Genomic DNA, 15,983 nt, shown 5'->3' with positions numbered 1-15,983 from the left:
GGATATTTTGATGTCCCGGACACTGTAAACAATCTGCTGATGTGGCTTGGTTTGCGGTGAAATGGACACAGCAAAACGTTTTGAACTTTCACTTTCGAGCTTGTGGGCCGAAATATAGCCCCAGTTCACTTTAAGAATCAAAGAGTAGCCGAGACCGCCTTACGCGCATCGTGATTTTGACAAAATTCGGCTCGATTTCCCCAAACTTGGGCGATATTTTCCAGTCCTAAGGCGTCTAAACTAACTCCTGAGAGCCTTGGTTTGCAGTGAAATGAACACAGCAAAACTTTTTGAACTTTCACTTTCTAGCTTCTCGCCCGAAATATAGCCCCGGTTCACTTTAAGAATCAAAGAGTAGCCGATACCGCCTTACGCGCATCGTGATTTTGACAAAATTCGGCTCGATTTCCCCGAACTTGGGCGATATTTTCCAGGCCCGAGCAGTCTAAACTAAATCCTGATGGCCTTGGTTTGCAGTGAAATGAACAAGGTAACACTTTTTGAACGCTTATTTTCGAGCTTCTGGGACGAAATATAGCCCCACTTCACTTTAAGACTGAAAGAGTAGGCGAGACCACCTTACGCGCATCGTGATTTTCAGCAACTTCCGCTCGATTTTCTAGAATTTTGGCGATATTTTGAAGTCCCGGGGACACTAAACTAACTCCTGATGGCCTTGGTTTGATGTGAAATGGACGCAGGAAAACTTTTTGAACGCTCAGTTTCGAGCTTCTGGGCCGAAATACAACCGTACTTCACTTTAAGACTGAAATAGTAGCCGAGACCTTCTTAAGAGCATCGTAATTTTGACCCAGTTCAGCTCGATTTCCCGGAATTAGGGGGACATTTTCCAGTCCAGGGGACTTTAAACTAACTCCTGATGGCCTTGGTTTGCAGTTAAATGCACAAAGCGTAACTTTTTAAAGGTTCACTTTCGAGCTTCTGGGCCGAAATATAGCCCCACTTTACTTTAAGACTGAAAGAGTAGCCGAGACCGTCTTACGCGCATCGTGATTTTGACCAACTTCCGTTGGATTTCCCGGAACTTCGGGGATATATTCCAGTCCCGGGGACTCTAAACTAACTGCTGATGGCCTTCATTTACAATGAAATGGACACAGCAGATTTTTTTGAACGCTCACTTTCGAGCTTCTCGGCCGAAATATAGCCCTACTTCACTTTAAGACTGAAAGAGTAGCCGAGACTGCCTTACGCGCATCGTAATTTTGACCAACTTCCGCTCGATTTCCCGGAAGTTGGCGAATATTTTCAATTCCAAGGGAAGCTAAACTATCTTCCAATGGCCTTAGTTTGCAGTTAAATGGACACAGCAAAACTTTTTGAACGCTCACTTTCGAGCTTATGGCTCGAAATATAGCCCCACTTAATTTTAAGACTGAAAGATTAGCCGAGACCGCCTTACGCCCATCGTAATTTTGACCAACTTCGGCTCGATTTCCCGGAACTTGGGGGATATTTTCCAGTCCCGCGGACTCTAAAGTAACTCCTGATGGCCTTGCTCTGGAGTGAAATGGACACAGCACAACTTTTTGAACCCTCACTTTCGAGCTTCTGGGGGGAAATATTGCCTCAGTTGACTTTAAGAATGAAAGAGTAACCGGGCCCGCCTTACGCGCATCGTGATTTTGACCAACTTTGGCTCGGTTTCCCGGGAAATGGGGGATATTTTCTGGTACCGGGGACTCTAAACTAACTCCTGATTTCCTCGGTTTGCAGTGAAATGGACACAGCACAACTTTTTGAACGCTCACTTTTGAGCTTCTGGGCCGAAGCATAGCCCTACTTCACCTTAAGACTGAAAGACTAGCCGAGACCGCTTTACGCGCATCGTGATTTTGGGCTACTTCGGCTTAATTTCCCGGAACTTGGGAGATAATTGCCAGTCCCGGGCACTCTAAACTAATTCCTGATGGCCTTGGTTTTCAGTGAAATGGACACAGGTAAAAGGAGCGCACGCTCGGTTTCCAGGTTGCAGGCCGATATATAGCCCCACTTTATTTTAAGAGTGAAAGTGTACACGAAACCGCCTTAAGCGCATCGAAATTTTTAGCCACTATGGCTCGATATGCCAAAACTTGGGGGATATTTTCCAGTCCCGCGGACTCTACCCTAACTCTTGATGGCCTTAGTTTTCAGTAAAATGGTCACAGGTAACAGGAGCGCACGCTCGGTGTCGAGCTTCTAGGCCGAAATGTAGCCCCAGTTCATTTTAAGACTGAAAGAGTAAACGAAACTGCCGTACGCCTATCCTAATTTTAAGAAAGTATGGCTCAATTTGCCGAAACTTGGAGGATATCTTCCAGTCTCGAGGATTCTAAACTATCTCCTGATGGACATAGTTCTTGGTGAAACGGACACAGGTAAAAGGAGAGCACGCTCGGTGTCGAGCTTGTAGAACCGAAATATAGCCCCACTTCATATTCGGAGTAAACGAGTAGCCGAGACCGCCTTACGCGTATCGTGATTTTCAGCATCTTTGGCTCGATTTGCCGGAATTCGGGGAATATTTTCCAGTCCCGAGGACTCTATGTTAACTCCTGATGAACTTAGTTTTCAGTGATATGTACACAGGCAAAAGGAGCGCACGCTCCGTGTTGAGCTTGTCGGCCGAAATATAGCCCCACTTCATTTTAAGACTGAAAGAGTAGCCGAGACCGCCTTACGCGCATCGTGATTTTGAGCAACTTTGGCTCGATCTGCCAGAATTTGGGAAATATTTTCCAGTCCCAAGGACTCTAAACTAACTCCTGATGGCCTAAGATGTCAGTGAAATGGACACAGGTAAAATTAGCGCACGCCCGGTCTCGAGCTTCTAGGTCGAAATATAGCCCCCCTTAATTTTAAGACTGAAAGAGTAGCCGAGACCGCCTTACGCACATCGTGATTTTGGGCCACTTTTGCTCGATTTCCCGGAAGTTGCCGAATAATTTAAAGTCCCGGGGACGCTAAACTAACTCCCGATGACCTTGGTTTGCAGTTTAATGAACACAGCAAAACATTCTGAACGCTCACCTTCGAGCTTCAGTGCCGCAATATAGCCCTACTTAAATTTAAGACTGAAAGAGTAACCGAGAGCCCGTTACGCGCATCGTAATTTTCATCAACTTCGGCGCCATTTCCTGGAACTTGGAGAATATTTTCCAGTTCCGGGGACTCTAAACTAACTCCTGATTGCCTTGGTTTGCAGTGAAATGGGCACAGGAAAACTTTTTGAACGCTCACTTTCGAGCTTGTGGGTATAAATATAGCCACACTGCACTTTAAGACTGAAACAGTAGCCGAGACCGCGTTACCCGCATTGTGATATTGAGCAACTTCTGCTCGCTTTCCTGGAACTTGAGGAATATTTTCCAGTCCCGGGGACTCTAAACTAACTGCTGATGGCCATGGTTTGCAGTGAAATTCACACAGCACAAGTTTTTGAACGAACACTTTCGAGCTTTTAGGCCAAAATATAGTCCCACATCACTTACGACTTAAAGAGTAGCCGAGACCGCCTTACGCGCATCGTGATTTTGACAAACTTCGGGTGGATTTCTCGGAACTTGGAGGATCTTTTCCAGTCCCTTGGACGCTAAACTAGGTGCCGATGGCCTTGTTTTGCAGTGAAATGGACACAGCAAAACTTTTTGAACGCTCACTTTCGAGGTTGTGGGCCTAAATATAGCCACACTTCACTTTAAGACTGAAACAGTAGCCGAGACCGCGTTACGCGCATCGTGATTTTGAGCACCTTCTACTCGCTTTCCTGAAACTTGGGGAATATTTTCCAGTCCCGGGGACTCTAAACGAACTCCTGATGGCCATGATTTGCAGTGAAATTCACACAGCACAAGTTTTTGAACGAACACTTTCGAGCTTTTAGGCCAAAATATAGTGCCACATCACTTACGACTTAAAGAGTAGCCGAGACCGGCGTGCGCGCATCGTGATTTTGACAAACTTCGGGTCGATATTCCGGAACTTGGGGGATATTTTCCAGTCCCAAGGACTCTAAAATAACTCTTGATGGCCTTGGTTTGCAGTGAAATGGAGACAGCAAAACTTTTCGAACGCTCACCTTCAAGCTTCTGGGCCGAAATATAGCCCACTTTACTTTAATACTGAAAAAGTAGCCGAGACCGCCTTACGCGCATGGTGATTTTGACAAACTTCGGGTGGATTTCCCGGAACTTGGGGGATATTTTCCAGTCCCTTGGACGCTAAACTAGGTGCCGATGGCCTTGTTTTGCAGTGAAATGGACACAGGAAAGCTTTTTGAACGCTCACTTTCGAGGTTGTGGGCCTAAATATAGCCACACTTCACTTTAAGACTCAAACAGTAGCCGAGACCACGTTTCGCGCATCGTGATTTTGATCAACTTCGGCTCGATTTCCCGGAACTTGCGAAATATTTTGCAGTCCCGGGGACTCTAAACTAACTCGTTCTGGTCTTGGTTTCCAGTGAAACGGAAACAGAAAAAGTTTTTGAACGCATACTTTCGAGCTTCTGGACCGAAATAGAACCCCACTTCACTTGAAGACTGAAAGAGTAGCCGAGACCGCCTTACGTGCATCGTGATTTTGAGCAACTTCGGCTCGATTTGCCGGAACTAAGGGGATATATTCCAGTTTTGAGGACTCTAAACTAATTCCTGATGGCCTTGGTTTGCAGTAAAATAGACCCAGCAAAACTTTTTGAACGCTCAATGTCGAGCTTCTGGGCCAAAATATAGCCCCCCATTACTTTTACATTGAAAGAGTAGCCGAGACCGCCTTACGTGCATTGAGATTTTGACAAGCTTCGGGTTGATTTCCCGGAACTTGGGGCACATTTTCCAGTCTCGGGGACTCTCAACTAACTCCTGCTTGTCTTGGTTTGCAGTGAAATGGACACAGCGAAAGTTTTTGAACGCTCACTCTCGAGCTTCTGGGCCGAAATACAGCCCCATTTTACTTTAAGACTGAAAGAGTAGGCGAGACCGTCTTGAGCGAATCGTGATTTTGCGAAATTTCGCGTTTATTTCCCCAAACTTGGGGGATATATTCCAGTCAAAACGACTCTACAGTCACTCCTGATGGCCTTGGTTTGCACTGAAATGGACAGAGCACAACTTTGGAGCTTCTGGGCCGAAATATAGCCCCACTTTACTTTAAGACTGAAAGAGTAGATGAGACCGCCTTACGCGCATCGTAATTTTGACGAACTTCGAATGGATTTCCCGAAACTTGGGGGATATTTTGCCGTCACTTGGACGCTAAACTAGGTGCCGATGGCCTTGTTCTGCAGTGAAATGGACACAGCAAAGCTTTTTGAACGCTCACTTTCGAGATTCTGGGCCGAAATATAGCCATACTTCACTTTAAGACTCAAACAGTAGCCGAGACCACGTTTCGCGCATCGTGATTTTGGTCAACTTCGGCTCGATTTCCCGGAACTTGCGAATTATTTTGCAGTCCCGGGGACTCTAAACTAACTCGTGCTGGTCTTGGTTTGCAGTGAAACGGAAACAGAAAAAGTTTTTGAACGCATACTTTCGAGCTTCTGGACCGAAATAGAACCCCACTTCACTTGAAGACTGAAAGAGTAGCCGAGACCGTCTTAAGCGCATCGTTATTTTGACCAACGTCTTCTCGATTTTCCGGAACTTGGGAAATACATTCCACTCCCGGGGAGTCTAAACTAACTACTGATAGCCTTGGTTTGCAGTGAAATAGACACAGTAATTTTTTTGGAGCTTTGAGCTTGTGGGCCGAAATAGGGCCCCACTTCACTTTAAGACTGAAGGAGTAGCCGAGACCGCCTTAAGCGCACCGTGATTTTGACCAACTTCGGCTCGATTTGCCGGAACTTGGGGGATATTTTCCAGTCCCGGGGACTCTAAACTAACTCCTGATTGTCTTGGTTTTCAGTGAAATGGACACAGCGAAACTTTTTGAACGCTCACTCTCGAGCCTCTGGACCGAAATATAGCCCCACTTTACTTTAAGAACTGAAAGAGTAGCCGAGACCGTCTAGCGCAAATCGTGATTTTGACCAACTTCGGGCCGGTTTCCCGAAACTTGGGGGATATATTCCATTTCCGCGGGCTCTAAACTAACTCCTGATGGCCTCGGTTTTCAGTGAAATGGACAAAGGAAAGCTTTTTGAACACTCTCTTTGTAGCTTCTGGGCCGAAATAGAATCCCACTTCACTTTCAGACTGAAATAGTAGCCGAGACCGCCTCACGCGCATCGTGAGTTAGACCAAGTTCAGCTCGATTTCACCCAACTTTTGGGATATTTTCCAGTCCCGGGGACTCTAAACTACTCCGGATGGCCTTGGTTTGCACTGAAATGCGCACAACATAAATTTTTGAACGCCCACTTTGGAGCTTCTGGGCCGAAATATAGCCCCACTTCACTTTAAGACTGAAAAAGTAGCCGAGATCACCTTACGCGCATCGTGATTTTGACCATTTTCGGATCGATTTCTCGGAAGTTGGGGGATATTTTCCACTCCCGGGGACTCTAAACTAACACCTGATCGCCTTGCTTTGCATTGAAATGGACAGAGCAGAACTTTTTGAACGCTCAGTTTCGAGCTTGTGGGCCGAAATATAGCCACACTTTACTTTAAGACTGAAACAGTAGCCCAGACCGCATTTCGCGCATCGTGATTTTCATCAACTTCGGCTCGCTTTCCCGGAACTTGGAGAATGTTTTCCAGCCCCGGGGACTCTAAACTAAGTCCTGATGGCCTTGTTTTGAAGTGAAATGGACACAGCAAAACTTTTTGAACGCTCACTTTCTAGCTTGTGGGCCGAAATATAGGCACACTTGACTTTACGACTGAAACAGTAGCCGAGACCGCGATACGCGCATCATGAATTTGATCAACTTCGGCTCCAATTCCCGGGCCTTGGGGGATATGTTCCAGTCCCGAGGACTCTAAACTAACTCCTGATGGCCTTGGTTTGCATTGAAATGGACACAGCACAATTTTTTGAACGCACACTTTCGAGATTCTGGGCCGAAATATAGCCCCACTTCACTTAAGACTCAAAGAGTAGCCGAGACCGCCCTGCTCGCATCGTGAGTTTGACAAACTTCCGGTCGATATTCCGAAACTTGGGGGATATTTTCCAGTCCCAGGAACTCTAAACTAAGTCCTCATGGCCTTGGTTTGCAGTGAACTGGACAGAGCAAAACTTTTTGAACTTTCATTTTCCAGCTTCTCGCCCGAAATATAGCCCCGGTTCACTTTAAGAATCAAAGAGTAGCCGAGACCGCCTTACGCGCATCGTGATTTTGACAAAATTCGGCTCGATTTCCCCAAACTTGGGCGATATTTTCCAGTCCTAAGGCGTCTAAACTAACTCCTGAGAGCCTTGGTTTGCAGTGAAATGAACACAGCAAAACTTTTTGAACTTTCACTTTCTAGCTTCTCGCCCGAAATATAGCCCCGGTTCACTTTAAGAATCAAAGAGTAGCCGATACCGCCTTACGCGCATCGTGATTTTGACAAAATTCGGCTCGATTTCCCCGAACTTGGGCGATATTTTCCAGTCCCGAGCAGTCTAAACTAACTCCTGATGGCCTTGGTTTGCCGTGAAATGAACAAGGTAACACTTTTTGAACGCTTATTTTTGAGCTTCTGGGATGAAATATAGCCCCACTTCACTTTAAGACTCAAAGAGTAGGCGAGGCCACCTTACGCGCATCGTCATTTTGAGCAATTTTCGGTCGATTTTCTAGAATTTTGGCGATATTTTCAAGTCCCGGGGACTCTTAACTAGCTCCTGATTGCCTTGATTTGATGTGAAATGGACGCAGGAAAACTTTTTGAACGCTCAGTTTCGAGCTTCTGGGATAAAATACAACCGTACTTCACTTTAACACTAAAATAGTAGCCGAGACCTCCTTACGAGCATCGTGATTTTGACCCAGTTCAGCTCGATTTTCCGGAACTTGGGGGATATTTTCCAGTCCGCGGGACTTTAAACTAACTCCTGATGGCCTTGGTTTGCAGTTAAATGCACAAAGCGTAACTTTTTAAAGGTTCACTTTCGAGCTTCTGGGCCGAAATATAGCCCCACTTTACTTTAAGACTGAAAGAGTAGCCGAGACCGTCTTACGCGCATCGTGATTTTGACCAACTTCCGTTGGATTTCCCGGAACTTCGGGGATATATTCCAGTCCCGGGGACTCTAAACTAACTGCTGATGGCCTTGGTTTGCAGTGAAATGGACACAGCAGATTTTTTTGAACGCTCACTTTCGAGCTTCTCGGCCGAAATATAGCCCTACTTCACTTTAAGACTGAAAGAGTAGCCGAGACCGCCTTACGCGCATCGTAATTTTGACCAACTTCGGCTCGATTTCCCGGAAGTTGGCGAATATTTTCAATTCCCAGGGAAGCTAAACTAACTTCCGATGGCCTTAGTTTGCAGTTAAATGGACACAGCAAAACTTTTTGAACGCTCACTTTCGAGCTTATTGCTCGAAATATAGCCCGACTTAACTTTAAGACTGAGAGAGTAGCCGAGACCGCCTTACGCGCATCGTGATTTTGGGATACTTCGGCTCGATTTCCCGGAAATAGGGAAATATTTTCCAGTCCCGGGGACTCTAAACTAACTCCTGATGGCCTTGGTTTCCAGTCAAATGGACACAGGAACACTTTTTGAACGTGCACTTTCGAGCTTGCTGGCCGAAATATAGCCCTACTTCTTTTTAAGACTGAAAGAGTAGGCGGGAGCGCCTTACGCGCATTGTGATTTTGAGGATCTTCGGCTCGATCTGGCGAAACTTGGGAGATATTTTCCAGTCCCAAAGTCTCTAAACTCACTCCTGATTGTCTAAGATGTGAGTGAAATAGACACAAAAATTTTTCAACCCTTACTTTCGAGCTTCTGGAGTTAAATCTAAGCCCACTTTACCTTAAGACTGAAAGAGTAGCCGAGACCCCCTTAAGCGCATGGTGATTTTGACTAACTCCGGGTGGATTTCCCGTAACTTGGGGGATATTTCCAGTTCCTTTGACGCTAAACTAAGTCGTGATGGCCTTGTTTTGCAGTGAAATGGACACAGCAAAACTTTTTAAACACTCAGTTTCGAGCTTCTGGGCCGAAATATTGCCCCAATTCACTTTAAGACTGAAAGAGCAGCCGAGACTGCCGTACGCGCGTCGTGATTTGACCAACTTCGCTTAAATTTCCCGGAACTTGGGGGATATTTTCCAGACCCGGGGACTCTAAACTGAGCCCCGACGTCCTTCGTCTGCAGTAAAATGGACACAGGAAAACTTTTTGAACGCTCACTTTGAGCTTCTGAGCCGAAATATAGCTCCACTTCACTTTAAGAGTGAAAGACTAGCCGAGCCCGCCTTACGCCCATCGTAATTTTGACCAGCTTCGGCTCGATTTCCCGGAACTTGGGGGATATTTTCCAGTCCCGCGGACTCTAAAGTAACTCCTGATGGCCTTGCTCTGGAGTGAAATGGACACAGCACAACTTTTTGAACGCTCACTTTCGAGCTTCTGGGGCGAAATAATGCCCCAGTTTACTTTAAGAATGAAAGAGTAACCGGGACCGCCTTACGCGCATCGTGATTTTGACCAACTTTGGCTCGATTTCCCGGGAAATGGGGGATATTTTCCGGTACCGGGGACTCTAAACTAACTCCTGATTTCCTCGGTTTGCAGTGAAATGGACGCAGCACAACTTTTTGAACGCTCACTTTTGAGCTTCTAGGCCGAAGCATAGCCCTACTTCACTTTAAGACTGAAAGACTAGCCGAGACCGCCTTACGCGCATCGTGATTTCGGGCTACTTCGGCCCGATTTCCCGGAACTTTGGAGATAATTGCCAGTCCCGGGCACTCTAAACTAATTCCTGATGGCCTTGGTTTTCAGTGAAATGGACACAGCCAAACTTTTTGAACGTTCACTTTCGAGCTTCTGGACCGAAATATAGCCCCACTTCACTTTAAGACTGAAAGAGTAGCCGGGACCGCCTTACGCGCATGGTAATTTTGTCGAACTTCGGCTTGATTTCCTGGGACTTGGGGGATATTTTTCAGTCCCGGAAGCTCTAAACTAACTCCTGAATGCCTTGGTTTTTAGTGAAATGGACACAGGTAAAAGGAGCGCACGCTCGGTTTCCAGGTTGTAGGCCGAAATATAGCCCCACTTTATTTTAAGACTGAAAGTGTACACGACACCGCCTTAAGCGCATCGAAATTTTTAGCCAGTATGGCTCGATATGCCAAAACTTGGGGAATATTTTCCAGTCCCGGGGACTCTACCCTAACTCTTGATGGCCTTAGTTTTCAGTAAAATGGTCACAGGTAACAGGAGCGCACGCTCGGTGTCGAGCTTCTAGGCCGAAATGTAGCCCCAGTTCATTTTAAGACTGAAAGAGTAAACGAAACTGCCGTACGCCTATCCTAATTTTAAGAAAGTATGGCTCAATTTGCCGAAACTTGGAGGATAGCTTCCAGTCTCGAGGATTCTAAACTATCTCCTGATGGACTTAGTTCTTAGTGAAATGGACACAGGTAAAAGGAGAGCACGCTCGGTGTCGAGCTTGTAGAACCGAAATATAGCCCCACTTCATTTTCGGAGTAAACGAGTAGCCGAGACCGCCTTAGGCGTATCGTGATTTTGAGCATCTTTGGCTCGATTTGCCGGAATTCGGGGAATATTTTCCAGTCCCGAGGACTCTATGTTAACTCCTGATGAACTTAGTTTTCAGTGATATGTACACAGGCAAAAGGAGCGCACGCTCCGTGTTGAGCTTGTCGGCCGAAATATAGCCCCACTTCATTTTAAGACTGAAAGAGTAGCCGAGACCGCCTTACGCGCATCGTGATTTTGAGCAACTTTGGCTCGATCTGCCAGAATTTGGGAAATATTTTCCAGTCCCAAGGACTCTAAACTAACTCCTGATGGCCTAAGATGTCAGTGAAATGGACACAGGTAAAATTAGCCCACGTCCGGTCTCGACCTTCTAAGTCGAAATATAGCCCCCCTTAATTTTAAGACTGAAAGAGTAGCCGAGACCGCCTTACGCGCATCGTGATTTTGGGCCACTTTTGCTCGATTTCCCGCAAGTTGGCGAATAATTTAAAGTCCCGGGGACGCTAAACTAACTCCCGATGACCTTGCTTTGCAGGTTAATGAACACAGCAAAACATTCTGAACGCTCACCTTCGAGCTTCAGTGCCGCAATATAGCCCTACTTAAATTTAAGACTAAAAGAATAACCGAGAGCCCGTTACGCGCATCGTAGCTTTCATCAACTTCGGTGCCATTTCCTGGAACTTGGAGAATATTTTCCAGTTCCGGGGACTCTAAACTAACTCCTGATTGCCTTGGTTTGCAGTGAAATGGACACAGCCAAGCTTTTTGAACGCTCACTTTCGAGCTCGTGGGCCTAAATATAGCCACACTTCACTTTAAGACTGAAACAGTAGCCGAGACCGCGTTACGCGCATCGTGATTTTGAGCAACTTCTGCTCGCTTTCCTGGAACTTGGGGAACATTTTCCAGTCCCGGGGACTCTAAACTAACTGCTGATGGCCATGGTTTGTAGTGAAATTCACACAGCACAAGTTTTTGAACGAACAGTTTCGAGCTTTTAGGCCAAAATATAGTCCCACATCACTTACGACTTAAAGAGTAGCCGAGACCGGCGTGCGCGCATCGTGATTTTGACAAACTTCGGGTCGATATTCCGGAACTTGGGGGCTATTTTCCAGTCCCAGGGACTCTAAACTAACTCTTGATGGCCTTGGTTTGCAGTGAAATGGAGACAGCAAAGCTTTTTGGACGCTCACTTTCGAGGTTGTGGGCCGAAATATAGCCATACTTCACTTTAAGACTCAAACAGTAGCCGAGACTACGTTTCGCGCATCGTGATTTTGATCAACTTCGGCTCGATTTCCCCGAACTTGCGAATTATTTTGCAGTCCCGGGGACTCTAAACTAACACGTGCTGGTCTTGGTTTGCAGTGAAACGGAAACAGAAAAAGTTTTTGAACGCATACTTTCGAGCTTCTGGACCGAAATAGAACCCCACTTCACTTGAAGACTGAAAGAGTAGCCGAGACCGCCTTACGTGCATCGTGATTTTGAGCAACTTCGGCTCGATTTGACGGAACTAAGGGGATATATTCCAGTTCTGAGGACTCTAAACTAATTCCTGATGGCCTTGGTTTGCAGTAAAATAGACCCAGCAAAACTTTTTGAACGTTCACTTTCGGGCTTCTCGCCCGAAATATAGCCCCACTTCACTCTAAGACTGAAAGAGTAGCCGACACTACCTTACGCAAATCGTAATATTGACGAACTTCGGCTCAATTTCCCGGAAGTTGGGGGATATTTTCCAGTTCCGGGGACTCTAAACTAGCTTCTGATGGCTTTGGTTTGCAGTCAAATAAACACGCGGAAACTTTTGGAATGCTCACTTTCAAGCTCCTGCGCAGGAATAAAGCCTCACTTCACTTTAAGACTGAAACAGTAAGCGAGACAGCCTAACGCGCACCGTGATTTTGACCAACTTCGGCTAAATTTCCCTGAACTTGGGGGGATATTTTCCAGTCCCAAAGACTCTTAAGTAACCCCTGATGGCCTTCGTTTGCATTGAAATGGATACAGCAAAACTTTTTGAAGCTCACTTTTGAGCCTCTGGGCCGAAATATAGCCCCACTTCACTTTAAGACTGAAAGACTAGCCAAGACCGTCTTGCGCGCATCGTGATTTTGAGCAACGTCTTCTCGATTTTCCGGAACTTGGGAAATATATTGCAGTCCCGGGGACTCTAAACTAACTCCTGATAGCCTTGGTTTGCAGTGAAATGGACACAGCAAATGTTTTGCAGCGCTCACTTTGGAGCTTCTGGCCCGAAATAGAACCCCACTTCACTTTAAGACTGAAAGAGTAGCCGAGGCCGCCTTAGGCGCATCGTGATTTTGACCAACTTCGGCTTGAGTTGCCAGAACTTAAAAGATATTTTCCAGTCCCGGGGACTCTAAACTAACTCACGATGGCCTTGGTTTTCAGTGAAATTGCGAGAGCAAAACTTTTTGAACGCTCACTTTTGAGCTTCTGGACTGAAATATAGCCCTACTTCACATTCAGACTCAAAGAGTAGCCGAGACCGCCTTACGCGAATCGTTATTTTGACCAACGTCGTCTCGATTTCGCGGATTTTGGAGGATATTTTCCAGTTCCGGGGACTGTAAACTACTTCCTGAGGGCCTTGCTTTGCAGTGAAATGGGCACAGCATAACTTTTTGAACGCTCACTTTCAAGCTTCTGGGCCAAAATATACAGCCACGTCACTTTAAGACTAAAAGAGTAGCCGAGACTGCTTTACGCGCATCGTGATTTTCACAAACTTCGGCTCGATTTCCCGGAAATTGGGGGATATTTTGATGTCCCGGAGACTGTAAACTATCTCCTGATGTGGCTTGGTTCGCGGTGAAATGCACACAGCAAAACTTTTTGAACTTTCACTTTCGAGCTTCTGGGCCGAAATATAGTTCGAGTTCAGAATAAAGTAAAGAATAGCCGAGACCGCCTTACGCGAATGGTGATTTTGACCAACTTTGGCTCGATTTCCCAGGAAATGGGGAATATTTTCCGGTACCGGGGACTCTAAAGTAACTCCTGATTGCCTTGGTTTGCATTGAAATGGAGAGAGCAAAACTTTTTCAACGCTCCCCTTCGCGCTTCTGAGCCGAAATATAGCCCCACTTCAGTTTAAGACTGAAAGAGTAGGCGAGACCGTCCTGAGCGAATCGTGATTTTGAGCAATTGCGCGTTTATTTCCCGAAACGTGGGGGATATATCCCAGTCAAAGGGACTCTACAGTAACTCCTGATAGCCTTGGTTTTCAGTGAAATGGACAGAGCACAACTTAGGAGCTTCTGGGCAGAAATATAGCCCCACTTTACTTTAAGACTGAAAGAGTAGATGAGACCGCCTTACGCGCATCGTAATTTTGACGAACTTCCAATGGATTTCCCGGAACTTGGGAGATATTTTGCAGTCTCTTGGACGCTAAACTAAGTCCTGATGGCCTTGTTTTGAAGTCAAATGGACACAACAAAACTTTTTGAACGCTCACTTTCTAGCTTGTGGGCCGAAATATAGCCACACTTCACTTTAGGACTGACACAGTAGCCGAGACCACGTTACGCGCATCAAGAATTTGATCAACTTCGGCTGGATTTCCCGGGACTTGGGGGATATTCTCCAGTCCCGGGGACTCTAAACTAACTTCTGATGGCCTTGGTTTGCACTGAAAGTGACAGAGCAAAACTTTTTAAACATTCACTTTCGAGCTTCTGGGCCGAAATATAGCCCCACTTCACTTTAAGACTGAAAGAGTAGCCGAGACCACCTTGCGCACATCGTGATTTAGACCAACTTCGGCTGGATTTACCGGAACTTGGGGAATATTTTCCAGTCCCTAGGACTCTTAAGTAACCCCTGATGGCCTTGGTTTGCATTGAAATGGATACAGCAAAACTTTTTGAACGCTCACTTTTGAGCTTCTGGGCCGAAATATAGCCCCACTTCACTTTAAGACTGAAAGAGTAGCCGAGACCGTCTTACGCGCATCGTGATTTTGACCACCGTCTTCTCGATTTTCCGAAACTTGGGAAATACATTCCACTCCCGGGGACTCTAAACTAACTACTGATAGCCTTGGTTTGCAGTGAAATAGACACAGTAATTTTTTTTGAGCTTTGAGCTTGTGGGCCGAAATAGAGCCCCACTTCACTTTAAGACTGAAGGAGTAGCCGAGACCGCCTTAAGCGCACCGTGATTTGGACCAACTTCGGCTCGATTTGCCGGAACTTGGAGGATATTTTCCAGTGCCGGGGACTCTAAACTAACTCCTGATTGTCTTGGTTTTCAGTCAAATGGACACAGCGAAACTTTTTGAACGCTCACTCTCGAGCTTCTGGACCGAAATATAGCCCAACTTTACTTTAAGACTGAAAGAGTAGCCGAGACCGTCTTGCGCAAATCGTGATTTTGCCCAACTTCGGGTCGGTTTCCCGAAACTTGTGGGATATATTCCATTTCCGCGGGCTCTAAACTAACTCCTGATGGCCTTGGTTTTCAGTGAAATGGACAAAGGAAAGCTTTTTGAACACTCTCTTTGTAGCTTCTGGCCCGAAATAGAATCCCACTTTACTTTCAGACTGAAATAGTAGCCGAGACCGCCTCACGCGCATCGTGAGTTAGACCAAGTTCAGCTCGATTTCACCCAACTTTTGGGATATTTTCCAGTCCCGGGGACTCTAAAATAACTCCGGATGGCCTTGGTTTTCACTGAAATGCGCACAACATAAATTTTTGAACGCCCACTTTGGAGCTTCTGGGCCGAAATATAGCCCCTCTTCACTTTAAGACTGAAAGAGCAGCCGAGATCGCCTTACGCGCATCGTGATTTTAACCATTTTCGGTTCGATTACTCGGAAGTTGGGGGATATTTTCCAGTCCCAGGGACTCTAAACTAACTCCTGATCGCCTTGCTTTGCATTGAAATGGACAGAGCAGAACTTTTTGAACGCTCACTTTCGAGCTTGTGGGCCGAAATATACCCACACTTTACTTTAAGACTGAAACAGTAGCCAGGACCGCATTTCGCGCATCGTGATTTTCATCAACTTCGGCTCGCTTTCCCGGAACTTGGGGAATGTTTTCCAGTCCCGGGGACCCTAAACTTAGTCCTGATGGCCTTGTTTTGAAGTGAAATGGACACAGCAAAACTTTTTGAACGCTCACTTTCTAGCTTGTGGGCCGAAATATAGGCACACTTGACTTTCAGACTGAAACAGTAGCCGAGACCGCGTTACGCGCATCATGAATTTGATCAACTTCGGCTCCGATTCCCGGGACTTGGGGGATATGTTCCAGTCCCGAGGACTCTAAACAAACTCCTGATGGCCTTGGTTTGCATTGAAATGGACACAGCACAAT

This window comes from Orbicella franksi, chromosome 9 (assembly GCF_964199315.1).
Source record: "Orbicella franksi chromosome 9, jaOrbFran1.1, whole genome shotgun sequence".
Classification (NCBI taxonomy): Eukaryota; Metazoa; Cnidaria; class Anthozoa; order Scleractinia; family Merulinidae; genus Orbicella; species Orbicella franksi.
Note: the sequence above shows the minus strand (reverse complement) of the source record.